Source organism: Macaca thibetana, chromosome 2 (assembly GCF_024542745.1).
Source record: "Macaca thibetana thibetana isolate TM-01 chromosome 2, ASM2454274v1, whole genome shotgun sequence".
Taxonomy (NCBI): domain Eukaryota; kingdom Metazoa; phylum Chordata; class Mammalia; order Primates; family Cercopithecidae; genus Macaca; species Macaca thibetana.
In genome coordinates, this window is record NC_065579.1 from 123,213,703 (window position 1) to 123,241,468 (window position 27,766).

Sequence of the window (27,766 nt, forward strand, 5' to 3'; positions counted from 1 at the left end):
TAGGTTGCCTGCTCACTCTGATGATAGTTTCTTTTCCTGTGCAGAAGCTCTTTAGTTTAATTAGATCCCATTTGTCTATTTTGGCTTTTGTTGCCATTGCTGTTGGTGTTTTAGCCATGAAGTCTTTGTCCATGCCTATGTCCTGAATGGTATTGCCTATGTTTTCTTCTAGGGTTTTTATGGTTTTAGTTCTTACATTTAAGTCTTTAACCCATCTTGAGTTAATTTTTGTATAAGGTGTAAGGAAGGTGACCAGTTTCAGTTTTCTCCATATGGCTAGCCAGTTCTCCCAGCACCATTTATTAAATAGGAAATCCTTTTCCCATTGCTTGTTTTAGTCAGGTTTGTCAAAGATCAGATGGTTTGGCATTATTTCTGAGTCCTCTGTTCTGTTTCATTGGTCTATATATCTGTTTTGGTACAAGTACCATGCTGTTTTGGTTACTGTAGCCTTGTAGTGTAGTTTGAAGTCAGGTAGCATGATGCCTCTAGCTTTGTTCTTTTTGCTCAGGATTGTCTTGGCTATATGGGCTCTTTTGCAGTTCCATATAAAATTTAAAGTACAATTTTCTAATTCTGTGAAGAAAGTTAATGGTGGCTTGATTGGGATAGCATTTAATCTATAATTACTTTGGGCAGTATGGCCATTTTTACAATATTGATTCTTCCTATCCATGATCATGGAATTTTTTTTCATTTGTTTGTGTCCTTGCTTATTTCCTTGAGCAGTGGTTTGTAGTTCTCCAAGAAAAGGGCCTTCACGTCCCTTGTAAGTTATATTCCTAGGTATTTTATTGTCTTTGAGGCAATTGTGAATGGGAGTTCACTCACGATTTGTCTATTATTGTATAGTAATGCTTGTAATTTTTGCACATTGATTTTGCATCCTGAGACTTCGCTGAATTATCACCTCAAGGAGATTTTGAGCTGAGACAGTGGGGTTTTCTAAATAGACAATCATGTCATCTGCAAACAGAGACAATCTGACTTTCTTTCTATTTGAATACCCTTTACTTCTTTCTCTTGCCTGATTGCCCTGGCCAGAACCTCCAATACTATGTTGTATAGGAATGGTGAGAGAGGGCATCCTTGTTTTGTGCCGGTTTTCAAGAGGAATGCTTCCACATTTTGCCCATTCACTATAAATTGGCTGTGGGTTTGTCATAAATAGCTCTTATTATTTTGAGATACATTCCATCAATACCCAGTTTATTGAGAGTTTTTAGCACGAAGCGCTGTTGAATTTTATCAAAGGCCTTTTCTGTATCTATTGAGATAATCATGTGGTTTTTGTCATTGGTTCTGTTTAAGTGATGGATTATACTTATTCATTTGCATATGTTGAACCAGCCTTGCATCCCAGGGATGAAGCCAACTTGATTGTGGTGAATTAGCTTTTTGATATGCTGCTGGATTTCGTTTGCCAGTATTTTGTTGAAGATTTTTGCATCGATGTTCATCAGGGATAATGGCCTGAAATTTTCTTTTTTTGTTGTATCTCTGTCAGGTTTTGGTATCAGGATGATACTGGCCTCATAAAATGAGTTAGGGAGGAGTCCCTCTTTTTCTATTTTTTGGAATAGTTTCAGAAGGAATGGTACCAGCTCCTCTTTGTACCTCTGGTAGAATTTGGCAGTGAATCCATCTGGTCCTGGGCTTTTTTTGGTTGGTAGGCTATTAATTCCTGCCTCAATTTCAGAACGTGTTATTGGTCTATTCAGGGATGCAACTTCTTTTTGGTTTAGTCTTGGGAGTGTGTATGTGTCGAGGAATTTATCCATTTCTTCTAGATTTTCTAGTTCATTTGTGTAGAGGTGTTTATAGTATTCTCTGATGGTAGTTTGTATTTCTGTGGGATCAGTGATGATATCCCTTTTATCACGTTTTCTTGTGTCCACTTGATTCTTCCCTCTTTTCTTATTAGTCTGGCTAGTAGTCTATTTTGTTAATCTTTTAAAAAACCAGCTCCTGGATTCATTGATTATTTGAAGGGTTTTTTGTATCTCTATCCCCTTCAGTTCTGCTCTGATCTTAGTTATTTCTTGCCTTCTGCTAGCTTTCGAATGTGTTTGCTCTTGCTTCTCTAGTTCTTTTAATTGTGATGTTAGGTGTTGCTTTTAGATCTTTCCTGCTTTCTCCTGTGGGCATTTAGTGGTATAAATTTCCCTGTAAACACTGCTTTAGCTGTGTCCCAGTGATTCCAGTGTGTTATGTCTTTGTTCTCATTGGTTTCAAATAACTTATTTATTTCTGCCCTAATTTTGTTATTTACCCAGTAGTAATTCAGGAGAAGGTTGTTCAGTTTCCATGCATGTGTGCGGTTTTGAGTGAGTTTCTTAATCCTTAGTTCGAATTTGATTGCACTGAGGTCTGATAGACTGTTTTTTATGATTTCCGTTCTTTTGCATTTACTGAGGAGTGTTTTACTTCCAATTATGTGATCGATTTTTACAATAAGTGCAACATAGTGCTGAGAAGAATCTATATTCTGTTGATTTGGGGAAGAGAGTTCTGTAGAGGTCTACTAGATCTGCTTGGTCCAGAATTGAGTTCAAGTCCTGAATATCCTTGTTAATTTTCTGTCTCATTCGTTAATCTAATATTGACAGTGGGGTGTTAAAGTCTCCCACTATTGGTGTGTGGGAGTCTAAAAGTCTCTTTGTAGGTCTCTAAGAACTTGCTTTATGGATCTGGGTGTTCCTGCAGTGGGTTCATATATACTTAGGATAGTTTGCTCTTCTTGTTGCATTGATCCCTTTACCATTATGTAATGACCTTCTTTGTCTCTTCTTATTTTTGTTGGCTTAAAGTCTGTTTTATCAGATACCAGGATTGCAACCCCTACTCTTTTTCTGCTTTCCATTTGCTTGGTAAATATTCTTCCATCCCTTTATTTTGAGCCTATTTTGAGCATTTGAGTCTTTGCACATGAGATGAGTCTCCTGAACACAGCACACCAGTGGGTCTTGACGCTTTATCCAATTGGCCAGTCTGTGTCTTTTAATTGGGGCATTTGGCCCATTTACATTTAAGGTTAATATTGTTATGTATGAATTTGATCCTGTCATTATGATGCTAGCTGGTTATTTTGCCCATTAGTTGATACAGTTTCTTCATAATGTCAATGGTCTTTACAATTTGGCATGTTTATGCAGTGGCTGGTACCAGTTTTTCCTTTCCATGTTTAGTGCTTTCTTCAGGAGCTCTTGTAAGGCAGGCCTGGTGGTGACAAAATCTCAGCATTTGCTTGTCTGTAAAGGATTTCATTTCTCCTTTGCTTAAGAAGCTTAGTTTGGCTGGATGTGAAATTCTGGGTTGAAAATTCTTTTCTTTAAGAACGTTGAATATTGGCCCTCACTGTCTTCTGGCTTGTAGGGTCTCTGCAATTAGATCTGCTGTTAGTCTGATGGGCTTCCCTTTGTGGGTAACCCAACCTTTCTCTCTGGCTGCCCTTAACATTTTTTTCTTCATTTCAACCTTGGTGAATCTGGCGATTATGTGTCTTGGGTTGCCCTTCTTGAGGAGTATCTTTGTGGTATTCTCTATATTTCCTGAATTTGAATGTCGCCTGTCTGCTAGGTTGGGGAAGTTCTGGATAATATCCTGAAGAGTGTTTTCCAACTTGGTTCCATTCTTCCTGTCACTTTCAGGTACACCAATCAAATGTAGGTTTGGTCTTTTCACGTAGTCCCAGATTTCTTGGAGGCTTTGTTCATTCCTTTTCACTCTTTTGTCTCTAATCTTGTCTTCACCCTCTATTTCATTAAGTTGATCTTCAATCTCTGATATCCTTTCTTCTACTTGATTCAGCTATTGATACTTGTGTATGTATGCTTCAAGAAGTTCTTGTGCTGTGTTTTTCAGCTCCATCAGGTCATTTATGTTCTTCTCTAAACTGGTTATTCTACTTAGCAATTCCTCTAGCCTTTTTTCAAGGTTCTTAGCTTCCTTGCATTGGGTTAAAACATTCTCCTTTAGCTCAGAGGAGTTTGTTATTACCCACCTTTTGAAGCCTACTTCTGTCAATTCGTCAAACTTATTCTCCATCTAGTTTTGTTCTCTTGCTGGCGAGGAGTTGTGATCCTTTGGAGGAGAAGAGGCGTTCTGGTTTTTGGAATTTTCAGCCTTTTTGCACTGGTTTTTCCTCATCTTCGTGGATTTATCTACCTTTGGTCTTTGATGTTTGTGACCTTTGGATGGGCTTTCTGTGTGGATGTCCTTTCTGTTGATGTTGATGCTATTGCTTTCTGTTTGTTAGTTTTCCTTCTAACAGTCAGGCCCCTCTGCTGTAGGTCTGCTGGAGTTTGCTGGAGGTCCACTCTAGACCCTGTTTGCCTGGGTATCACCAGTGGAGGCTGCAGAACAGCAAAGATTGCTACCTGTTCCTTCCTCTGAAAGTTTCATCCCAGATGGGCACTCGCCAGATGCCAGCCAGAGCTCTCCTACATGAGGTGTCTGTCGACCCCTGCTAGGAGGTGTCTCCAGTCAGGAGGCATGGGGGTCAGGGACCCACTTGAAGAGGCACTCTGTCCCTTAGTAGAGCTCAAGTGCTATGCTGGTAGATCCACTGCTCTCTTCAGCGCCAGCAGGCAGGAACATTTAAGTCTGCTGAAGCTGTACCCATAGCCACCCCTTCCCCCAGGTGATCTGTCCTAGGAAGATGGGAGTTTTATCTACAAGCCCCTGACTGGGGCTGCTGCCTTTTTTTCAGAGATGCCTGCCCAGAGAGGAGGAATCTAGAGAGGCAGTCTGGTTACAGTGGCTTTGCTGAGCTGTGGTGGGCTCTGCCCAGTTCAAACATCCAGGCCGCTTTGTTTACACCGGGAAGGGAAAACCGCCTACTCAACCCTTAGTAATGGCAGATGCCCCTCCTGCCACCAAGCTTGAGCATCCCAGGTCAACTTCACACTGCTGTGCTGGCAGTGAGAATTTCAAGCCAGTGGATCTTAGCTTGCTAGGCTCCGTTGGGGTAGGATCTGCTGAGCTAGGCCACTTGGTGCCCTGGCTTTAGCCCCCTTTCCAGGGGAGTGAATGGTTCTCTCTCACTGATGTTCCAGGTGCCACTGGGATATGGAAAAAAAAACTCCTGCAGTTAGCTCGGTGTCTACCCAAAGGGCTGCCCAGTTTTGTGCTTAAAACCCAGGGCCCTGGTGGCGTAGGCACCTGAGGGAATCTCCTGGTCTGCAGGTTGTGAAGACCATGGGAAAAGCACAGTATCTGGGCCAGAGTGCACTGTCCAACACGAAAATTTTTTAAAGGCCACCAGTTCCAAATTAGCAGATTTGAACACAGTAAGGTGTGAAACCACTTGGACATAAAATCCACTGAAATTTCTCAGGTGTATAGCATGTTTTAGAAACATTTACCACCCTTATGTGCAATGCCTGCTTTGAACATGCCCTCCAAAGGTTAAGTGAAATAAATCCATGCAGAATTCATTCATCAAACCTTTTAAAATTTCTACTTTGCATCAAGACCTAATGCTAGGAACAGCTCTCGAAAAGATAAATATTACTGCTGCTAACAGCTATCACTTTTGTAGCATTTACTGTATCTACTTTACATACAATAATGCATTTAACACTCATAACTGTACTAAAAGGTAGATGCTATTATTATCTTCATTTTATAGTTGAGAAGTTTCCACAGCTATTAAATAGCAGAACCAAGCTTGGAACATAAAGTCTGGCTCCAGTGCCTGTAACATTAACTGTCACACTATACCACCTGGCAACACCTGTGAGAATCTGTCTTCTCCATACTTAAGTAGAACACCCATGAAATTAACCTGTCCAGCATTTCCTGATGTCCTATCTCACACATGGCTCTAAGGCTAGGCATGGGATGAGAGACAATGAATCGGAGTGTCTTCTCTGCTCTCAGATAGCTATGTATCAACAAATAAAAAATGATGGTCTTGCTTTTATTTTTTAGTTCTTTAGACACAAGATATAACTGGAGTTTCCTGTGACTTATATGCCTTTTTCCCCAGGAAGGAGGTATCTTAAATCAATACAGTAAAAACTTTCAGCAGCCTTTTCAATGTACTTTACAGCCTTTCCATGGACCATGGTAAATCAGCTCACCTTGGTGGCAATGATACCATGCATTTGGATTAAAGGTATAAATGGACAAGCATATTCAATATCATTACCTTCTTCCCAGTAGTCTCATGCCCTTTTAACATTTCCCATGTCCAGTACCAGTGGCTCAGACAGTATTTCTATTGCCAACGCCAGAGGAATAGAAATCTGTCCTGCACCACTCCCTACACCAAAATAAACTCCCTAGCCCCTCTGCCATGTCCTCTGGCATGACCATCTTGGGGTGGGAACATGCACAGCTCATGGTGCATTCAAAGTGACAGGCTGTCTCCTTTCCACCTCATTAGCTCACCCAACAAAAATCAACTTGATTCCTTGGAATGCCTCACCAAGTAGAATGCTAACTTTAAAAAAAAAAAAAATGTACCTAGTGAGAAAAATAAACACACTCCTCTGAAATTTCTCCCTAAAATAAATAGATTTCCTACACCTAGCATAAGCTATCCTTCTAGAATGGAATAAAAAAATTCTTGCTGATAAAAATATAATGATAAATATATAGTTTTCTATGATACATTTTTCTTTGGCTCTTCCAGCAGTAAGATCCTTGCCTAAAACACATATTTCCTACTTCTCAGATTTCTTAAACTCTTTTTGTCCAGTAGATTGATGTAAAAGGTGGTAACTCATTGTGCCATATTTAAGATCGACACAAATGCTTCTATGCTTCTCAGATGAAGACATGAGGTCTATAGCCCCTTCCTTTGAATATGAATGGGCTCTGTGAATGGTTTAATAGAATATGGCAGAAATGACGCTGTGCCCATTTATCGCCCAGGCTTCATGAGATAACAGCTTCCACTTCTTGGCTCTGGAATGCTTGTTCTTGAATCTTGAGCCATTAATAAGAAGTACAGTCACCCTGCTAGAGAGACTCTGTGAGAGGCCCTGAGACCACACAGATCAGCAGAGGCACCCAGCTGAGCCCAGCATTCCAGCTGTCCTTGACAAAGTAGCAGAAATATGAGTAAAGCCATCTTGGACCCTTCGGACTAGCCCAGGTGTCAGCTGACTATCACCAAGAAACCCAGTCCCTGTGGAGAACCACCACCTAACCAGGTCTGCTAGAATTCCCAATCTATAATCATGACATATAATACAACATTAAGTCATGAAGTTTTGGAGTGGTTGCTTACACAGTAATGAAACACTGAACACCAGCCCTTTCACAAAACCCCAGCCTTCATTCACATTGTATCTTACTCAGTTTCTTCTCTCACAAAGGATCCATTACTGAACAGTTAATTCAAGTTCAACAGCCTTCAACAGGTTCGTCTAATCACATGCCAGCCCCATTCTTCAGTCTTCCAAATGATTTTTTTCTTGCAGTTTTATTGAGGTACAATTGACAAGTAAAACTGTATAAACTTGAGATGTACCACACAATGATTTGATAAAGGTACATGTTGAGAAATGATTATCACAATCAGAGTTTTTGGCTTGCCAGTTTCCATTTACCATTAAGTTGCAAAATTGCCTCTTTCACCATGAAACAACCAGAATCTATACCCTTCTCTTCTTCAAATTCTATCTGACTCACAAAGCGCTCTTAAACCTTCAAATAAATGCAACTCATTTATACTAAACGCTCAGGGGTAGGTATTGTACAACAGTAATATTGCCTAAGATAGGGAAGTGAGGACTCCAGGCATTGTTTCAGTTGCTCATTTCTTTTCATTTATTCAACAATAACTACCGAGCATTCACAATGTACCCATCACTGCTCTCAGGACAAGGGCCATGGCAAGTAAGTAAAATATAGCCCCTATCCCCATGGAGTATATGTCTTAGTGAGGGATCAAACAGATGATAAGTAAAATAAAAACATGAAAAATTCAAATTATGGTATTTCTGGTTCTAGATCTTAGAGGAATCACAATACTGTCTTCCACAATGGTTGAACTAATTTACACTCCCATTAACAGTGTAAAAGCATTCCTATATCTCCACAACCTCACCAACATCGGTTTCTTGACTTTTTAATAATTGCCATTCTGACTGGTGTGAGATATTATCTTATTGCAGTTTTGATTTGCACTTATCTAATGATCAGTGATGTCAAGCCTTTTTTCATGTTTGTTAGCTGCATTAATGTCTTCTTTTGAGATGTGTTCATGTCCTTTGCCCATTTTTAATGGGGTTTTTTTCTTGTATATTTATTTAAGTTCCTTGTAGATTCTGGGTATAAGACCTTTGTCAGATGGACAGATTGCAAAAAAATTTCTCCCACTCTGTAGGTTGCCTGTTCACTCTGATGATAGTTTCTTTTTCTGTGCAGGAGCACTTTAGTTTAAATAGATCCCATGTGTAAATTTTTGCTTTTGTTGCAATTGCTTTTGGTAATTTTGTCACGAAATCTTTGCCCATGCCTATGTGCTGAATGGTATTGTGTAGACTGGGTATATGCCCAAGGGATTATAAATTATTCTATTACAAAGATAGATGTGCCCATATGTTCACTGCAGCACTATTCACAATAGCAAAAACATGGAATCAACCCAAATCATCCAACCAATGATAGACTAGATAAAGAAAATGTGGTATATATGCACCATGGAATACCATGCAGCCATAAAAAGGAATGAGATTATGTCCTTTACAGGGACATGGATGGAGCTAGAAGCCATTATCCTCAGCAAACTAATGCAGGAACAGAAAACCAAACACATGTTCTGACTTAGAAGTGGGAGCTAAACAATAAAATTACAAGGACATAGGGAGGGGAACAACACACACTAGAACCTGTTGGGGGGGTACAGTGCAGGGAAGGAGAACATTAGGAAAAATAGCTAATGCATGCTGGGCTTAATACCTAGGTAATGGGTTGATAGGTGCAGCACTCACCGTGGCACACATTTATCTATGCCTGCACCTGTACCCCAGAACTTAAAAATAATAAACATAAATTCAAATTATGCCACTATAAAGGACAGAGCATGGTGATCATAGAAACTGGGTGAAAAGAGAGAGACATTTTAGCTAGGAAAGGCCTTCCTAAGGAAAATGAAGTTTTTACTTGCTAGGCAAATATTATCATCTCAAATCTATCGATATGCATACTCTCCCAGCCATAGATTGCACAACCTGCCGTTACCTGGTAGCTAATAGGATTAGAAACTGGGATTTCATTGACAAATGGGATCTAATTAAACTAAAGAGCTTCTGCACAGCAAAAGAAACTACCATCAGAGTGAACAGGCAACCTACAGAATGGGAGAAAATTTTGGCACTCATCTGACAAAGGGCTAATATCCAGAACCTACAAAGAACTCAAACAAATTTACAAGAAAAAAACAAACAACCCCATCGAAAAGTGGGCAAAGGATATGAACAGACATTTCTCAAAGGAAGACATTCATACAGCCAACAGACACATGAAAAAATGCTCATCATCACTGGCCATCAGAGAAATGCAAATCAAAACCACAATGAGATACCATCTCACACCAGTTAGAATGGCAATCACTAAAAAGTCAGGAAACAACAGATGCTGGAGAGGATGTGGAGAAATAGGAACACTTTTACACTGTTGGTGGGATTGTAAACTAGTTCAACCATTATGGAAAACAGTATGGCGATTCCTCAAGGATCTAGAACTAGAAGTACCATATGACCCAGCCATCCCATTACTGGGGATATACCCAAAGGATTGTAAATCATGGTGCTATAAAGACACATGCACACATGTTTATTGCGGCACTATTCACAATAGCAAAGACTTGGAATCAACCCAAATGTCCATCAGTGACAGATTGGATTAAGAAAATGTGGCACATATACACCATGGAATACTATGCAGCCATAAAAAAGGATGAGTTTGTGTCCTTTGTAGGGACATGGATGCAGCTGGAAACCATCATTCTCAGCAAACTATCGCAAGAACAGAAAACCAAACACCGCATGTTCTCACTCATAGGTGGGAACTGAACAATGAGATCACTTGGACTCGGGAAGGGGAACATCACACACCGGGGCCTATCACGGGGAGCGGGGAGTGGGGAAGAATTGCACTGGGAGTTATACCTGATGTAAATGACGAGTTGATGGGTGCTGACGAGTTGATGGGTGCAGCACACCAACATGGCACAAGTATACATATGTAACAAACCTGCACGTTATCCACATGTACCCTAGAACTTAAAGTATAATAAAAAAAAGAAAAAAAAAAAAGAAACTGGGATTTCAAAACTCATTGAAAGGTTATAATAGGTGGGAAAGAATCAAAGGAAGACAAGACCAGAGGAGGAAATAAAATGAGAGAGAGATCAATGAGGCTGTACCCTGGGATGGTGGTACCAGAAATGTAGGGAAACAAACTGTGGAGACAATATTGAGATCAGATCTATAGGACAATAGTGAGCAAAGGTTAGCATGCCTCAGATGACCAGAAGAGCTCCTTAAAAGTCAGATTCCTGGGCTCCCACTAAGAGACTCTGACTCTATCTGTCTGGGTGGGAGCCCAGGAATATGTGTTTTAACAGCTCCCCAGTGATTCTGATGCAAGTGGCCAAAGACTACGCTTTAAGAGTCCCTACCTGAAGTCTTAACAACTGATAGGTGAGGAAGATGAGAAGAAATGCAGAATCCACATTGACTCTTGCATCTCAAGACTGAGGGAGGCCGATACAGAAAGAAGGAGATCTCTAGGAGCAAAGTTTGGAGAGAGAGGACTCTTTTGTGCCATATAACACTAGGAGGGACCATGCATCTAAAGGAGGAATGACTGACAGAATTAATGAGTTTGGAGGATAAACTGAGCCTAGGACTTTCTTCTCCCGCTTTGGGGCTTGCATTCCCAGAGCATACTTATATTTGGTCAGTTCTGAGCCAACTGGGGCCTATTCTGGTGTGGAGGCCTGTGGCTGCCTAGCTCTGCCAGCAACTGGGTATACAAGTCCATCAAATTCCAGAGAGAAGCATTAGCAAGCCTCCTTGGCTGCAAACCTAAAGGCAGCCTGTTTCACCAGTGCCTAACGTGATGTACTCGCCTCCAACTGCCTGACTCCATGGCTGTCTCAACCAGCTCAGGGGATGGAGAACCCAGGGTAGGGGGTATAATTTACCAGGCCTCCCAAAACCCCAATTAAATGTTTTGAGTTGAATTGGCCAAGTTTAGTGTCAGTATAAAAGTCAATACACACCCATGATCAATTTCTTTTCCAATTTACTAGCCTTAAATCCTTAGTCACTGAAATTCACTAACAAAGTTCCCAAACATTATTATGTCACCCTTACCTTAGCATTGTCACCTACTAAAAATAAAATAAAACATAAATAAAGCAAACCAATGAGACTGAGACCCTGGGATCCTGTGAGCAATGGAAAAAGAAAAAAATAAAAAGAAAACCTACCTCATCTACCTCATCTCATATTCAAGATAGGACTAGTTAATCCTTTTGGATCTAAAATCCTGCATGTTTCCCAATAGTGTTCTGAAATAATTCCTCCTTAATAAACTCTTCTCCCTTCTCATGAAAACTGAGCGTTCTTAAACAAGAAATGGAAAGATTCAATTGTGATTCACTTGAATCATTTGCAAGAACACAGTAATAAAGTACAAAGCAATGATTCCTGAATAAGTAAATTATACTTTATGATGTCAGATAGATATAAACTTAGAGTGTCACAATGTTTATATCTTCATTAGCTTTAATTACTATTATTATCTACTATAGAGTTAAGGAAAAAACTTTTTTTTCTCTGCTAGTATTCTAAAAATAAATCTTCAAGTGTTAATAGACATGAGTCAGTTGTGCTTTGAATATGGGAAAGTGTGACTCCGTAATATCTATCTTCCTTCTCTTACCTTCAAATCTATTTTAAGTAATATTTTAAATGCATGGTTTATCACTTATGATTAATTTTCCCTGAGATGCCTACCTTTCCTCCTCTCTGCCTACTGGAAGATGTTTGTTCTTAAAACCCAGGCAAGCCCCATATCTCTTTTGAAGAGGGTCTGGGAAGGAGGAGAGGATGGGTCTCTACCTTCCCTGGGTCACTCCCTTTGCTAATTCCTATCCTGCTTCTCATGTATACAACACAGTTAGCACCCATCTACATTTTCCTTCAGTGTCTTACCATCCATTTTCCACAATATGCCCCCTTTATTAATTATTCATTTCAATGTAATAAATATTTATTGATTGTCTGCTAGAGGCAAAGAAAGGCACAACAAGGTAGCTAAGGGCAGGGAAAAAGGCCCCAAGTTGGAGGCATTCTGGATCCTCCACTTACTATGTATGTGACTTTCAGCTAGCTGTTCAACTGCTGTGTCTCAGTTTCCTTGTCTCTGCAGAGATAATAGCAAGACCCACCTCAAAGGCTTTTTAAATAAACGAATACTTGCAAAGCACTTGTAACAGGGTCTACAGTATAGCAAGCTTCAATCAACATCAGCTGTTATTGTTATTATTATTGCTAGGCACATTCCTGGGCTCCAAGCATACAGAAATAAACAGGGCACGATGCCTGTCATATTTTTGAACTCATTCACTGATTTAGCAAATATTTACTGAGCACCTATTATGTATGAGGCACCATGGAATATAATTAGGAAAATCCTCTTTCAATGAGAAACTAATAAATGAAACCATAATTATTTTCACTGGAAAAATAAAATATAATAGGATGTCATACAATTATGATTTATATCAAGAATTATAAAGCATGAGTATGGGAGAGTGACTTGGTGGAAGAGGAGACACCTAAAGAGGTGACATTTACATTTAAGGTAAGCTCTCAATGGAATGGAAGAATGACCATGAAAGAGGGCTCCAGGCAGAGGGAACACAGGCCTGAGATAAGAATGTTCTCTGAGGAACAGCAAGAAGGCTAGTGTGGCTGAAACAAGGTGATCAAGAAGAGAATGGCAGATGACATCAGGGATAAAGCCAGAACTCAAGCTGCACAGGGCCTTAGAGGTCATGGAAATGACTACAGAATTTATTCTAAGGACTATGGGAGCCACTAGAGGATTGCAAGCAGGGGAGGTGACATGATCAGCTATGTGGAGAATGTTCTAGATTCATATACATTTTCACTAATGGGCAAAAGGCCGTGTGTTCACAGCTGCTCTTGTGAGTTCTCTGAGCTCCTTTTTGGGTAGGCACCAAGTCTTAAGAGTCTTGAAATGTCATACAGTTACACAGAATAAAGAACAAATATATGGTTAAAGCCTTACAAATTGGATGAGTGGCCTTAGCGTCTTACTTGACTTGGTTTTGTTTTTGTTATATTTTTTTAATTGCCAAGTACCCTCTAATACATTCTTCTCTCTGGTTGTATATTTTATTAGTTTTTTTTATTTGTTTGTTTCTTTACCTAACCAATTTGAAAAGACAGTTGAACAGTAATTCTACCTTCACAGAAGTGTGCTTTCGAACAACCTTAGGCTTCTGGAAAATAGACTTGAAAAACAGAAAAAGAAACATTTTACTGAGCTCTCCAAAAATCAATCACAACTTCCCAACACAAAGCCTCTATATTTTACTTGTGTCTGTCTGGATACCAGCAGTTAACTCTTAGTTAACATATAATTCTAACACCCCTGGTTCCAAACCCACAGCAGAGTAAAAATCATAATAGGGGCCAGTGGAACTCTTAGGAGCCAGAACAATGACAACGATAAATAACAAGTGACTATATGAAAGCTAAGTAAGAAATAAAAAATGTAAGTCACAACAGAACTATGCTGGCTTATACAACTCAACTCAAAACTAAATGTTTCTAAAGTAACCAACACCAAAGAGTTCAATTATGTTCTCTATCTTCTAATTTACAAAAAAGAAAAAATATAATCTAGATTATTTCTATGCAAAATGGTTATAATCAGCAAAGTTTTTGGTATGCAATAAGAACAGCTTGATTTATTCATGTACTTTATACATAATGGGAAGACAATTTGGTTTCAATAATGAAGCCCAATAAATTGCTAACATAGAACATAGGTCAGGGAGTCAACTTTTTATTTAATTCCACAACTGTTATAAGAATGTACTTTCAAACATTCTGTATAATAGTAAAAATTTAGCAATCCCAAAATGCCCATCAAGAGAATAAGGGTTAAACGCACTACAGGACACACATACTATGGAAAAACAGCCACTGCTGAAAAGAATGAAACTGATAAACATGTACTGACATAGCATTTGATCCCTAAGACAAATTGATAATTAAGGGACAAAAAGTTGTAGAACAATACCTAGAGTAGATGTCATGTATCTTAAAAGACAGAGAGACTTCCACACATATATATACATGTATATAAATCCACTGAAAACGACTGAGTAAACAGATACAGGTAAATGCCAACCCAACACCCCTTCTCCCCATCTTCCCTGCAAGCAGAAACATGATTCGTTCCAAAGTGGTCAAGTAACCTTGTTCTGACCAATGAATGCCATCATCTGTCACTGGGCATGGCTCCCCGAAAGCTACCATTCTCCTGACAGAAAGGGCCAAGCTCACTGCCATGTACCTGTTTTCCTTTGCCCTTTCCTGTCTTTCTTCCTGGAATGTAGACACGATATTTAAAACTAGAGAGCTGCCTTCCTACCACAAGAACACAAGTCCCAAACTAAGATGGTGAGGCAGAAAAGAAGACTGTGTTTGGATCCTTAATATTTGTATCAGTTCTGGACTACTTGTCCAGACTACTTGTCCAGACTACAAGTCCAGACTACTTGTCCAGAACTGATACAACTACCCTCCCCCAGACTCCTTGGTGTAAGGAAAAAACATGCTGATTTGGTTAAGCTACTCAGTTGGTTCCATGCAGATGAACACAATCCTAACTGATTAACAATCCAAACAGAGTAGTGGTTACCCCTAAGGAGAAAACCAGGTAAGAGCATGGCGGGAGAGGAAGATTGAGAGGTCTAAGGCAGCTTTATCTACTTTCTAAAATGTTTTAAAATAAGAATGCTTTATTATTTGTGTCATTTTTAAATCAATAAAATAGGCGTGCTCTTCTGAAATTCCGTGTCTAAATGGCACAAAAGTGTAAGAAAGGCACCATAGTTGCCTTATACAACATTACTCTCCAAAGATCATATTCCCAAACATTTTACATAATCCCTGTTAGAAAAGACTTCCAGAGTCTTTTAGTCTTAATCTTGGCCTATATTTTCAACCCATTAGGCAGCCTCTTGGGGTAACTTTAGCAGGCTCCGTACGTACAATAACCTTCACGTGATCTTTAAATTAGCTCCATAATAGTGACAATGAGGGAGGAACCTTGAGCTAAAAAGCAGATATTACAGGTTCCACTTTCATTTCTAGCACTAATGATTACATGGAAAGTCACTCAACCCAAGTTATAGCTTCCACATTCATATGGAAGGTACAACAACAAGAATTATACCTCGCTCCTACTCAAGGACATGCAGGTAGGAACCACAACACAGAAAGAAAACCTACCGCTGGAGCAGCACTGTTGTATGGAAGGGGAGGACAAAGCTTTGGAAGGAAATGGGTACACCTGGAATCCAAGCTCCACCATCTGCTGGCTGGGGTGACCTTGAGTTACACACAGAATGGGTCTGCGCCTCAACATAAACATGACAGGATAATAGAACAGACCTCCAGGATCAAGGATAAAGTCAAATGGGACAACATGCAGGGTAAAGGATTTGACCCAGTGCCTGTTAATAATACTAAAATAATAATTACTATTAAACTTATGTTTAAAACACTTTTCGTGAATTAAACTTAAATTTCCTGAGCATTCTTGTTATCCTTATATGTTCAAAATGTTGTATATGTTCAGATTCCCTTTCACAATGCCATTTAACGATTTCTCCCAATTTGTGCAAACTGCCAAATGTTGTCATGTAGGTTTTCTGAAAACACGCAGCTATCTGGGTGGCACAAATGTTAAATAATACAGCATTTTTCCTAAATAATACAATAGTTCCTCTTAATAAAGGACTATATTGGCCTGCTGATTTGCTAAGCACATTAAGCACACATGGAGCACTGCAAACATAGAAAAACAATGCCTGTACCCTAGAGTATGGAGATAATTTGAAAAGAAGATAAACAGGAAATGATGTTAGGTGTTAGGTAATGAGGACCAATGGATGGCAACTTTTAATCACCCAGAAAATGCTCTTAATTGCCATCAAAATGATTATAAATCATTGAAATTACAATCAGCTTTTTAATACTATGAATACTTTACTAATTTATCATTATCTAAAGATACATGTAGAAATACATTGTAAGATGTAAATACATGTACTAAAGTGTTATTAATTTTCCTTGAATGTTACAACTCCTGAGATGAAGAGCACTCTGACATAGCACTGGCCATCAGAAACGTAATTTGTTCCAAAGTGGTCAAGACTGTTCTGACCAATGAATGTAAGCAGATTTCACTGGACATGGCTTTAGTACCCAACAGCTTTGGAAACTAACATCATTCAAAACAAAAAAAGAAAGAAAGTAAAGAAAAGAGGAGGTGGGAAAAAGCCATATTACCTGAAGAATACAATATATTAAGCTCTGATTCTAGTTAAGAGAGATGTAATGCCTAAAGCAGGCCAATTGACCTCCATCTCATCCCATCATTCAGTAATTTAAATCTGATTTCTGATTCTCCATCTGCTTATCAAACATCAAATCTCCAACGAGAGTGACCCTGCTCTTCCTCCCCTCTGTGGACTGTCAGATGCCACTCACTTCAGCAAGCAGTATGGCAGTGTCGCCATCTTTCCAGGTGGAGCCAGGGAGCCAGCACTTAAGTCATCGGATTCATCGCTTCTCCACCTTTTGGCTAACATCAAGCGAAGTCATCTGATTCACTCGTAAGAAAGAAGGCTCACTCATGAGCAAATGCATCGTGGAAATGCATGGCATCCTTTCTATATGCACCATCCCCTCAAGTCTCTCTGCTACGGAAAACATCAAGAACAGAATAGTATCCATCAGCTTATACAACTTCTTTTTTGTAGTTATTAATGCTGGAATGCAGATTAGTAACACCATTAACCCAGTGTACCTGCTATTTTAATGAATGTCTATGTAAAGCAAAATGTTACTTGCTTCTCCCAATTGAAGGAAGAGAAATTACCATTTTACTTACCAATTTTCTTTTTTGACCAATTGAAAATTCTTTTTCAACCAAATATAGAAATATTTGACAGGTTAGCATGTACTAGGTACTGTTCCAAGTGACATGTGTGTGTGTGTGTGTGTGTGTGTGTAAGGCATATACATTCACATCGATGCAAGTGGAATTCTCACAGCAACCACATAAAAATGTAGGTACAACTGTTGTCCCCTTTTAACTGAGGAAACTAGTGCTCAGAGAGGTTAAGTAACCTGTGTAAGGTCACACAGCTAGTCTGTGCAGAACCAGCACTTGATCCCTGGCTATTCTGACCCTAGAGCCCAAACTCTTAACCACTGTGTTCTAAGGTGACAAAGAAACTTGAAATTTGAAATATAATCGAGTTATTTTTATCTTCATTCTGGAATATCTGAGTCAAAGGTCTCAAACTCACTTGCTTATACTGCAGGTTCAAGGGGTAAATGTAAATGAGAGAGACAGGCCTGAGGGTGACTCAGAGAATGAAAAATGTCCCATCCGTAAGAGTTGGGGTGAGGAGCTGGGGGGCAGCCAGAAGCCAGCTGCAGCAGACTGCTACAAAAAAGAAATAATCTGTTATTATTTCAGTGTTGTGCCAAATTTGGATTATTATGTCAAATCTTGTGATTTTCAAACAATGCAACCAACTCAAGAAACAATTACTAAACATAATCTGAGCCAAACAAAACATATCTGGGCCTACATTACCTATGGGCCACCACTTTGAGAGCTTTGCTTCAAACCAGGCCTTGAACAAATGTTTTGTGGAAAAATTACGTATCACTGACAATAAATAATTGGTAATATTCACATTTCATTGCAAATATCTGCTTGAGCCGCTCTGAAAAACCTGAATCCCTTCCTCCCGCTGAGACACTTAACCTGTTTCTTAATTCATGTATTCTTGCTGCAAAGTTTTCCTTTGGTCGGGTAGAAAATGACCTTGCTAGTTCTGTTTATTATTTAACAGAACTCAGTCTCAAAATCCCTGTCATAATCCATAATAAAATAGAGAGAGCAAAACTTAATCAGCTGTAAATGTACAGTAGTTAGCATTCACCACAAAATGCTAATCATATTTCAAGAATGCCATTTCTCTTCTGGCCTTTTGACCAAGTTGGTTAATGGACTGAGACTCGGGAAATAATGGAAATAATTTAGGCTGAGAACTTCTCAGCCATGCATCAACCTTGAATTGAATACCATGCAGGGAAAGCAGCACTAAGGCTGTGTCCCGGGGTTTGGCAAGGAGAGCTCACCAACAAGTGTGGACACCCAGAATGCTAACAAAAGGAGGATCCAGTGTTTCAAACACAAGTAGTAAATATCCACCAGTTGCATACCTAGCAAGAGGTTTTCTTAGAATACTACAAAATTAAAACTGTATGCCTAATATTTAGGTAAGATCCTTGAATCCTGTGGTTTTAATGAATTTTCTGCAAGATAGTTCAACTCTCAGTAACATGTACTCCATTGTACCTGTGACTTTTAGGAAGTGGAACCTTTCCTGAACATCTTAGACTGGGGAGTTGGCCTTAGGACCTAAGGTCCCAACTTAGTGTTGGAGCTTTTTAACCTAAGATATTGTTAATTATAACTGTCAAATTACAATTTGACAGAGTCAATTTGTAATTGTTTATCAATTTCCTTTTCCCTTGAAATAGTTTCTGGTAACCTGCTGCAATGTTCCCATTACTGTGTCATTAGTGTATCTATTTCTCTGAAAACAAAATAAATTGATGAGGTGAAAGTTTGTTCCACATGGTTCCTACCTAATGAACAGAAAGATTTATTCACTTAATTATTAGTTATGAATATCAAGTGTACTATTGTCACTCTTTAGGTTTTCAGCTATAAAACATTAAAATCGAGCATACAAATGAATGTATCTGCTAATAAAACATTTAAAATCACAGTGGACTCTGAAATCTCCAACCACCAAGCTTCTGGGTAACTTAGATGATGCAGCTATAATAATCTTTGTTAGGTAGTGCTCCTTTTCTTCTCTCTCTCTGTTGAACTATCTACAGTAGGATGTTGGTAAATGGTCTTTTAAAAATAAAAACTTTGGATTAAAAGGAAAACTGAATCTCTTCTATATTTTTATTACTAACAAATAATGTTTTTGTAAATTTGAATGGAAAACCACTTATATGTATTGCTACTGGGTTGCAGTTATGTTTTTGAGCTTAATTCAAAATATATTATTTAAAAATTTCATGAAAGATGAATTCCAAGAATCAAAAAAAAACGCATTTCAAAGTTAAAAATTAAATGAAAATGTTAAAATAAAAATAAAAGATAGTTCAAGTCCACAGTACTTCTTTAACACGTAGGTCCCTAACTCAATAAGCTAAATCACATCGTCACTGGGCTGTGACCCTAAAACTAAGCAAAGCCCAAAAATTATTTTCTAAAATATTTGCCTTTAAATTTCTTTCTTTCAAAGAAGAAATCGCACACACAGTTTCTGGGACTGTAAAGTGGAATGGTCACTGTGGTCAGCCATCTGTTAGCATTTTGTGATGTTAAATATATCCTCCCCAGGACTCAGCAATCCCTCCCATCTGTACCTCCCAGGAAAATTCCTGAACAGTTTCCTAAAAGGACACTTAAATGGATGATCACCACAGCAGTTTTGTTGTTGCCGTTGTTTCTGTTTGTCTTTCTCTCGAGGGCAGTGAGGAGCTAAAGCAACCGAAGTGCCCACTGCTAAGGGAATCCAGAAGTTACCTGCGATGAGTGTTCACTGTGGAATATTCTGCAGCAATTGGAATCTTGGTACATCATTCACTGCCAAAAACTAACTTGGAAAAACCTTCCCACGTGTGTATGAAAAGCTGAGATGACAGGCTGCAGGAAAAATTACTTTAGGAAAGAAAAATGTCCTGTTTGATTCAATATTCTGTCATTCAGTTAGTTTTCATGTTTTTAATCTTCTTTTGCCAGGCATCTTGCGAAACAAACCTAAGACACATGCTCCTAACTTTTAGAAACTCTTGTCCAGGAAGGAAGACAGACACAAATGATTTTTTTCTTATAATATTACAATAAAGACCACAAAAGATGCATGGACCCATGCAGTAAAAGCACCCAAGGTGCTACCTGTGCCAGAGGACACAGAGAGAGGACATGGTTGAACTCACCACAGAGGGGAGGGAGCCAACCTCCCCAGCCCCGCTCAACGCCCTCAGAGAAAAATACAACAGCCCTGGAAGTCTTCATTCACTTACTTCTCACCCCACAAGCAGGGAGAAAAGGGCAGTAGAAGGCAGTGGAAAATCAAGCCTCCTGTGACCTGTCATTGGATTCTCACTGGCTGGAAACGCACACTGAGAAGACAAATGTGGGTAATGGACATGTGATTTGCTAGACATAGTGTTGGGGAAAGGGGATATTGCCACAAAACCTTCATTAATGTATCCCCAAATCATTCACATGCAAGCTCCAGGTTCCCACACTGCAATATTATGCAATTTGTTCCACATCTGCCTCCTGCTGACCAAATTTTCCTCTTCTCCCTTTTTTCCAGCCCCACATAGATAAGCCAGCGAACTTGAGGTTATGACAGGACAGCTTCCCAAGTGACCACCACATGCTTTCCCTGTGGGGAAATAGTTTTCTGATGATGCCACTAGATGTCTGGGCCACCACTGACACTTAACAAGTTAGGGGACTTGCTAAAGGCAGGTAGACTAAGATTTCCTGCAAACACTCACAGCAATTCTTCATTTTTTTATGCCATGGTGAAACCTATGAATTTCTTCTCAAAATACATATTGTAAGTGCATAAAACAAAATTCTTAGGACTGAAAAGGAAATTGGTTACATTAAAACACTCCAAGTTAAGAATCTAAGCAATGTATAAATGCCATTTATAGGGTGATTGTGGGTGTGCAGATGTGTTGCTGTTCGTGCCAACAAGCATTTAGCAGCATACCACATAATGGTTCTCACAGGATGTCTCTTTTTAGCCTAATTAACCTGCTTATTAACATGTTCCTGAGCGTTTCCAGGCTAGCACATAACATAGGATGGACAGATAGAGATTCCTCTTCTACCCCTTCAGGAAGGCCTGAACTACAAATGTATTTCCAATAGTGATGTGCACCACTCTACCACCCTTGCCACCTTCTGAGCTATCAATAGCATGATTGAGCAGGGTGAGGACCACTGTCAAGGGCCTGGGAGCAGAGTCAAGTCATTTAAACCCCATGGGCTGGAACCATCTGAGATGTCTGGAAACTGACATCTATCTCAGTGCTACTAAAAACACCACTAGCCACAACTGCTGAGCAATTTGTTACATCATGGCCTCATTCAGCCTCCAAGCTTAGAAGAATTTGCTCACACACACACACACACACAAACACAAAATCATTTTGCTGGAGGTTCCCCAGCTAAAATCAGTAAGAATACATTTTGCTAGTAAGAATAAAGTTCACGGGCCAGGCGCAGTGGCTCATGCCTGTAATCCCAGCACTGTGGGAGTCCAAGGCTGACCAATCACTTGGGACCAGGAGTTCAAAACCAGACTGGGGAACATGGCAAAACCTTATCTCTACAAAAAAAAAAAAAAAAAAAAAAAAAAATTAGCCAGGCATGGTGGTACGTGCCCATAGTCCCAGCTAGTTACATAAGAGGCTCAGGTGGGAGGATCACTTGAGCCCAGGAAGGTGGGGGTGGCAGTGAGCTATGATCATACCACTGCACTCCAGCCTCCTGGGCAACAGAGTGAGACCCTGTCTCAAAAAAGCTGAAAGAAAAATAATAAAGTTCACAGTATATTTCCATCCATTCCTGCCTCAACCCACAGGAAGCACAACTAAAATGCAACATGTTTAGTTGCATTCCTAAACACCAGTTTCAAAAATGCATAAATGATACAGCATTGATAGGAAGTCAAAAGTCCTGCTAAGTCTATTTGTATTTTTTCCATCAAAATGTCATCAACACATGCTTGGAAAATGAGAAATGTATAGACAAGAGACATTTTATCCAATCCAGTCAATTATTCAACCCAAGATGGACATGAGGACTCTTAAGAACCGGCCCCATCCCTAATAGTCCAAAGTCTACATGCTGTGAACTTAAAAACCCATCTAACTTCTGTGTTTTACAGCTGTAAAAACTGAGACCAAGAGAGTAAACAATTTGTTGTAATAATTTTTAATAGTCTACACAACTATTGTGGAAGAAATGCCTGTCTTCCAGCTTCTGGGTTGATATTCTTATTATTCAGAGCTGCACAGATGTGATCTGTTTAAAATATTCTTATCTGAAAAGCTCTATGGCTGAAATTATTACACCCTTTATTTTCATTCACTAATTCAAACTAATTAGTCTGGGAATACCAGTCTGACTTATTAAAATGCCTAAGGCATTTTAAAATAAATCTATTATTTTCAAGTATTCTCAGCAACTTCACCTAACAAGAGAAGAATTTATAATGAGAAATTTTTTACCTACTAAAAATGCATTAAATGTGTTATCTACATAACTTAACTCAAAATGGATCACAGTCCTAAATATAAAGCCAAACCCTAAAAACAGTCTCAAAGAAAATGTAGAAAACAACCTGTGTGATCTTGGATTGGAACAAATATTTCTAAGACACCAAAAGTAAAATATGTAAAAGAACAAATTAGTACATTGGACTTCATCAAAACAAAAACTTCTGCTCCTCAAAAAACATTGTTAAGAGAATGAAAAGACAAGCCACACACTGGGAGAAAATATTTGCAATTTGGTTATTTGATAAAGGAACTGTATCAAGAATATATAGAGATCTGTCAAAACTCAATATTGAGAAAACAAACAAAGTGACTTTAAAAAGTGGCCAAATAATTTGAACACACTTCACCAAAGAAGATAGACAGGTGACAAGCAAATGAAAAGATGTGCAACATTATTAGTCATTAGGTTGATGCAAATTAAATCTGCAATATGATATCACCACATACCTATTAAAAATGGCTAAAATTAAAGATACAGACAATACTTAGTGCTGGCAAGAATATGAAGGAACTGAAACTCTCATTCACTGCTGGTGAGCACGCATTGGTACACCACTATAAAAATGTTTAACAGTTTCTTAAAAATCAAACATACACCTACCATATGAAGCAGCCATTCTTCTCCCAAGGTAGTTACCAAAGAAAAATGAAACCATATGTCTGTATAACGCTTGTACAAAATGTTCATAGCAGCTTTATTTGTAATAGCCAAAGTTAGAAAAACTCCAAGTTTTTCTATCAACAAGTGAATGGATAAACAATGTGTGGCATATAACGGAATACGACTCAGTAACAAAAAGAAATGAGCTTGTGTGTCAATTTAAAATGTTTTAGTGTAAAAAGAACCTATAAATACATGCAGCAACATGGAAGAATCATAGAACAATTATGCAGAAAGAAACCAGATGAAGGAGAAGATGAACCCACAAATAAAATTCTAGAAAATGCACACTCATCTACAGTGACAAAAAAAAAAAATTGTGGTTGCCTAGGGATGATAGGAAGGAAAGAGGAGCAGATTACAAAAGAGCATAAGGAAATTTGGGGGGTGAAGGGTTTATTCATTACTTTTATCATTAAGATGGTTTAATGGGTGTAAATAGGTTAAAATTTAACAAATTGTACACTTTCAAATTTGTGCAGTTTATTATATGTCAGTTATACCTTAAAGCAGCTGTTAAAAAACAAAAATAAAATATGTGCATTGACAGTGGCAGAAGCAATCTGGCTTCACTCTACTCCACAAAAAACCAAAAATAAATATCCAGCACTCAGATTATCACCAGCAATATCCCACAACTTAATTTTTTTTCAATTTTTCTTTAAACACTGACTTTCTCTATGTTGCCCAGTGATATGGTTTGACTGTGTCCCCACCTAAATCTCATCTTGAATTGTAGCTCCCATAATCCCCATGTGTTGTGGGAGGGACCTGATGGAAAGTAATTGAATCACGGGGCCAGGTTTTTCCCTGTAATGTTTTCATAATAGTGAGTAAATCTCATGAGATCTGATGGTTTTATAAAGGGCAGTTTCCCGGCACATCCCTTTTGCCTGCATGCCTTTGCTCCTCCTTTGCCTTCTGCCATGATTGTGAGGCCTCCCCAGCCATGTGGAACTGTGAGTCCATTAAACCTCTTTTTATTTATAAATTACCCAGTCTGGGGTATTTCTTCATAACAGTATGAAAATGAACGAATACACTCAGTTTGGAATGCAGTGGCTATTCATAGACATAATCATAGTGTGCTGCTGCTTCAAACTCCTGTCCTCAAGTGATCCTCCTGCCTCAGCTTCCAAAGTAGCTGGAACTATAGACACATACCACACCAGCTAGAGCTCAAATTTGAGGGTGAAATGTTCCCTAGGACCACAGAGAGGTGAAAAACTCCAGACAGATGGTAAAAGAAATGGACTTTTCTATCTGCAATGACCCTCCCTCAAATCTGCCAAGCACCATGTGCAAAGAAATTCACCCAGATTTATGATTTCTACACTGGAAAAAAGTGAGACTGAGGTGGACAGCCAGCTTCCAAACCATCTTGGGTTCTTGTGTAGGGAAACCATTCCTGCCTCAACCCACAGGAAGCACAGCAAGTGCTTGTAAGGAGAAAATCCCCTGAGGGTTCTAGAAATAAATAGAGGATGTAAGACTAGCAACCTCAGCTCACAAAACTCAGCACTTTATCTTAGCCGAAAAAGATGCCAAACTAGAGTGGCTGTTCAGCAGCACCACACTGTAGAAGGCACATTCCACGGTTCTTCTGGGCATGAACCCCTAACTATACTTCTCACATGGCAGGATATCCCCACTGGGACCCACACTCCCATTTCAGGACTGGCAGAGCGCTGAGCCTTAGTGAGAGTAGAGGCAAATCTGGGCTTAAGGCACCATCTAGTGCCAAAAAGGAAGCAGCAATCTAGGATTAAGGGAACTCAACAGGCAACTGCAAAGAACCTCTAAGAAAGCATACCCCAGAAAGACCAAAACAAGCCAGGCAGCAAAGACGGAAATAAATAATTAACTCTTCCATGCAAAGCAATAGACATATATTCACAAGAAACAACAGCAAACACTCATGAACTCCCTAAGCAGACAAAACAAGCAGCCAGTGACAAACCCTGAGATGGTGATGTGTGAGCTCTCAGATCAAGAATTCAAAAAAGACACAACTCTGCAAACTCACAAAAAAAAAACCTCAGAAATGTATCAGATAAATTTAACAGATTGAACCAAAAAAAAAAAAAAAAAAAAAAAAAGCTGGAACTGAGAAATACATGTGTTGAACCGCAAAATGCATTAGAAGTTCTCAATAGCAGAATGAATAAAACAAGAAAAAAATATGTGAGCTCAAAGGCAGGCTATTTGAAAATATACAGTCAGAGTAGAAAAAATAAAAAAGAATGAAAAGGAACAAAGAACACCTACAGAATATGAAGAATTACCTCAAAAGAACAAATCTAAGAATTGCTGGTGTCTAAGAGGGAATTGAGAAAGAGCAAATGGTAGTAGAAACCTTATTCAGAGACAGAGTAACAGAAAATTTTCCAAACCTAGAGCAAGATATAAATATCCAGGTGCAAGGAGGTCAGAGATCACCAAATATAACCAACCCAAATAAGACTACCAAAAAAGCATATAATAATCAAATTCTCAAAGGTCAAGGAAAAAGAGAGGATCCTAAAAGCAACATAAGAAAAGCAGCTAATAACATATTGAGGAACTCTGAATTGTCTGGCAACAGACTTCTCAATGGAAACTACACAGGCCAGGAAAGATGGAACAACATATTCAAATTGCTAAAGAAAAAAACCATCGGCCAAGAATACTGCACCCACAAAAGCTTTCTTTCAAACATGAAGGACAGATAAAGTCTTTCCCAGACAAACAAGAGCTGGGGGAATTCAGCACCACTAGACTTGTCTTATAAGAAATGCTAAATGGAGTTCTTCAATCTGAAAGAAAATAACACTAATGTGCAAAAAGAAAACATCTGAAGGTAAAAAAACTAACAGCTAAAGTATACAGATAAATTCAAAATATCCTAATACTGTAATTATAGTGTGTAACCCAACTCATGTCACTAATATGAAAACTAAAAGACAAATCTATCAAAAATAACAATGACAACAGCAACTTAAGGGATATGCAATATTAAAAGATGTAAATTGAGACAACAAAAAGTCAAACTGTGGAAGGGATTAAGTTAAAGTGCAGGGTTTTTGTTTTTCATTTGTTTGTTTATTTTCTTTGTGATCACTTATCCTTATTTAAAATAACTTGTTATATATATAAGATGTTTTCTGTAAGCCTCATGGTAACCCCTGCAAGGCAAAAACCTATAATAGATACAATAACAATGAAAAGCAAAAAATTAAAACATACTACCAGAGAAAAAAATCACATAGCCACAGAAGAAGACAGTAACAAAGGAAGAAAGAGAGGAGTTACAAAACAACCAAAAAATAATATGGCAGTGGTAAGTACTTACATATCCAATAACAACCTTGAATGTAAATTGACTAAATTCTCCACTAAAAGACATAGAGTGGCCGAGTAGATTTTTTAAAAACACAACCCAACTATATGCTGCCTACAAGAAATTCAATTCACCTATAAAGACACACATAGACTGAAAGTGAAAGGAAGGTAAGTTATTCCATGCAGATGGAAATGAGAAAAGAGCAGGATTAGCTAACTTATACCAGATATAGGCTTCAAGTCAAAGGCTGTAAAAGAGACAAAGAAGTTCACTATATAATGATAAAGGGGTGAATTCAGCAAGAGGATATAACAACTGTAAATATATATGCACCCAACACCATAGCACCCAAACACATAAAGCAAACATTAACAGATCTAAAGAGAGAGAGACTAATACAATAACAGTAGGGGACTTCAACACCCCCCTCTCAGTAATGTACACATCATCCAGACAGAAAAATCAACAAAGAAACATCAGAGTTAAACTACACTCTAGACAAAATGGACCTGACATTTATGGAACATTTCATCTAGCTGCTGCAAAATACACCTTCTTCTCATCAGTATATGGAATATTCTCCAGGACAGGTCACATGTTGGGTGACAAAACAAGTCTCAACAAATTCAAAAAACTAAAAATGATATCAAGTATTTTTTCTGACTACATTGGAATAAAACTAGAAATCAGTAATAAGAACTCTGGAAACTATACAAGCACGTGGAAATTAAACATGTTCTTAAACGATCAATGTGAAAATAAAGCAATTAAGAAGAAAATTTAAAAATTCATGAAAGGAATGAAAATGTAAACAAACATCCCAAAATCTATAGGATACAGAAAAAGTAGCATTAAAAGGGAAAATTATAGCAATAAATGCCTACTTCAAAAAAGTAGAATGATTTCAAACAAACAATGATACATCTCAGGAAACTAGAAGAGAATCAACCAAATCCAAAATTAGTAGAAGGAATGAAATAATACCAGAGCAGAAATAATGAAATTGAAACTTTAAAAAATACAAAAGATTAACAAAAAGTTTTTTTGAAAAGATAAAAAAAATTGAAAAACCTT

General features: G+C 38.5%; 2 protein-coding genes across 5 annotated transcripts in view; one reads left to right on the top strand and one right to left on the bottom strand.

Annotated features, from left to right (window-relative positions):
• The window catches only part of ARL6IP5 (ADP ribosylation factor like GTPase 6 interacting protein 5), an 808,776-nt gene that overhangs the window by 540,176 nt on the left and 240,834 nt on the right, over window positions 1-27,766 (top strand). The gene's annotated exons all lie outside the window — the stretch shown is intronic.
• Window positions 1-27,766, bottom strand: part of TAFA4 (TAFA chemokine like family member 4) — a 206,107-nt gene that overhangs the window by 114,221 nt on the left and 64,120 nt on the right. The gene's annotated exons all lie outside the window — the stretch shown is intronic.